Source organism: Triturus cristatus, chromosome 1_1, assembly GCF_964204655.1.
Source record: "Triturus cristatus chromosome 1_1, aTriCri1.1, whole genome shotgun sequence".
Classification (NCBI taxonomy): Eukaryota; Metazoa; Chordata; class Amphibia; order Caudata; family Salamandridae; genus Triturus; species Triturus cristatus.
Window position 1 is genome coordinate 838,461,195 of NC_140579.1, and position 2,871 is coordinate 838,464,065.

The 2,871-nt window shown below is 51.0% G+C and overlaps 2 pseudogenes; both read left to right on the forward strand.

The window, feature by feature from the left end:
- Positions 1-1,514: 1,514 nt before the first annotated feature.
- LOC146871163 (5S ribosomal RNA) lies at positions 1,515-1,622 on the forward strand (annotated as a pseudogene).
- Positions 1,623-2,490: 868 nt separating this feature from the next.
- Positions 2,491-2,598, forward strand: LOC146871164 (5S ribosomal RNA; annotated as a pseudogene).
- The last annotated feature ends 273 nt before the right edge of the window (positions 2,599-2,871 follow it).

Below are 2,871 nucleotides of genomic sequence, written 5' to 3' on the forward strand. Positions count from 1 at the left end.
TTCATTGCGTGTGTATGCCTCGTACCACTATTGTACTGGTGCCGTACGGGTATGGGTGAAATGCACCGTACCCCCGCATTCATTGCGTGTATATGTCTCGTATCACTATTGTACTGGTGCCGTACAGGTACGTGTGCAACGCACCGTACACGTCCACTTCCGTTGTTGTGGTACGCAGGAGTTGCTGGACACGCCCCCCCAAGTGACCAGACCCTGGTGGTAATGTATGGGCTCCATATTATAGGTTTGGCTTTGGGTATGGGGTATGTTTCCTGCCCCTCACCCCCACCCTGGCCCCTGGGTGTTGTTCTCACCTTCTGCAGCATGTGCGTCTGTTTCGGTGCACCAGGTTGTAGGCTAAGAGTACCGGGATGACACGTACGATGGGGTTCATGGCGTGTACGTCACGTACCGGGGCTCCGTTTGTAGGATTCTGCTTTTACGGCTGTTTTTGGCTCCCGTAAGCAAAGAGCCGTACGGAGTGCCGTAGGGACGAATCGTACTTGCTGGGCCGGAAACCGCTGCTTAAATACGTCCGGACGTCGAGTACAGGCTGTTCCGGATCCGAATCCTCGTTTTTTTTTTCCCGTACGGTCTTTTGTACGATTTGTACGGAAAGAGGCTTTCTGTACGAATCGTACTTCCTAGGTTTTAAGGAAAGTTTACCGGGTACGAGTCATACGGAGAAAACGCTCCGTACAACGATTCATACAGCCTTTTTCCAGGATTGGAATCGGCCCCAGAATGTTCAGCGACATTACCGAGACTCGAACCCAGTTCCCCGGGTCTGAGGTTGAGCGCATAGCCTTTAGGCCAGCTCCCCTCCCCGAGTACATATTAATGTAGGTCGATATTAAAAACTTGATATTATCTCTGTGCACCCTCTCACTAATGTGCGACCTATTGCATTGCAAATGCTTGTTCAAAGGACGCCCCAAACACTACTTCCCCAACCTGCTAGCCTTCAGCGATAGGACAACTGGAAGTTCATCTCAAAAAGACATCTTGCACACGGAGAGCTAAAACCAAAGCTGTCCCCCAACACTACCAGTCTGTGAACGTTCAAAAGCATGAACCCACCAGGTCAGGCATAGTCTATTCTCCTGCAGAACTACTTCATAGACTCTCCTGTTACCTTCTTCCCTCTCCTGCCACCAGCCTTTGCTATCCAATCACACACATGACGCTAATGCGCTGTTCAGCAATAGCAAATAGAAACTGGCCTGATAGAGTGCCTTAGAGCCCAGTGCAAAGCAAGGCTAGGCACTTGGTGAAAATCCCAGGGTACTGGTTTGCTAGCGCTCGAGCTGGCACCTAAAGGGAGGTCCGAGCCTGTGTGTAAGTGGAAAATAAGTGCAAGGCTCGTGAAAGACAGGGCTGTGCTTGGCTACCTGTAGCAAGCTTGCAAAGGAGGGCAGTTATTGAAGGGAAGTGTGCAAATGTGCTTGAGAGTAGCCTGCTTCAGACACTTGGGCTGTGTCAACACAAGAGGCCTGCAATGGCAGCCTCCCAATGCCTATGGCCATACTACCCTGAATGCGCCAGATCTCGGAAGCTAAGCAGGGTGGGCCTGGTTAGTAGTTGGATGGGAGACCTCCTGGGAATACCAGCTGCTGTAGGCATTTTACCTCTCGCTCACACCAGGTGGTGCTCGTCTGTTCCACAATCGCACAGAACCCTCCTCGCTAAGGCCACTTTAAAAAAATGATTCTGCTTTTTTTTTTTTACGTATTTATAAAGAAACTGGCATCAAGTTTACAATTTGCGTGGCCCTTCATTTTCCACTCCAAAACAGAAAGACAATGAAGCAATGAGGAAAACCTTTGCTCTAAGACAGGACAGAGGACCCCCAGTTAAGGCTTTTCTTCTGTAGGCACCGGCACCAGCTCCAGTTCCAGGCCCCCTCTATTGGCTGTCCCAGCAGACTGGGAGCAGGGGGGTGCTGAGGCAGAGAGCCAGGCCGGTGTCATTAAGGGACCTGGACCCAGGCAGTGCTCAGACCCTCGCCTCAATATCTCGTCTACACGCACAGAGGGACGGGGCATGGACAATATTTGCATAAGAGGGCCCTGTCCTTGATTTTAAAAAAAAGGAGACTTGCTGACAGAGCTTCCCTGAAAAGAACTTTCCTCCCGAGAATCCGGACGGGAGCAGGAGAGCAGGTGAGCTTCAGCTGCTGAGCGGTAGTCCCTGCAGCCCCTGGGACATAGAGAGGTGGTTAGAGGCCAGTGCGAAGCAAGGCTAGGCCCTTGGTAAAACTCCCAGGATGCTGGTCTGTTGCTGCTAGTGCTGGCCCCTAAAGAAGGAAGGTCCCAGCCTGTGGGCAAGTGGGAATAAGCAAGTGCAAGATAGGGCTGTGCTTGGCTATCCGCAGGAAGCTTGCAAAGAAGGGCTGTTGTTGAAGGGAAGTGTGCAAATATGCTTGAGGGTAGCCTCCTTCAGACACGTGGGCTGTGTCAGCACAAGAGGCCTATAACGGCAGCCTCCAATGCCTATGGCCATACTACCCTGAATGCGCCTTATCTTGGAAGCTAAGCAGGGTGGGCCTGGTTAGTAGTTGGATGGGAGACCTCCTGGGAATACCAGGTGCTGTAGGCATTTTACCTCTCGCTCACACCAGGTGGTGCTCATCCGTTCCACAATTACACAGAACCTTCCTCGCTAAGGGCACTTTAAGAGAAAAAAAAGATTCTGCTCTCTTTTTTTCCATTTATTTCTAAAGAAACCGGCATCAAGTTTACAATATGCGTGGCCCTTAGCTTTCCACTCCAAAACTGAAAGACAGTGAAGAAAACCTTTGCCCTAAGACATGAAAGAGGACCCACAGTTAAGGCTTTTCTTGCAGGTCGGTGGGGAGCTACTGCAAGTTGC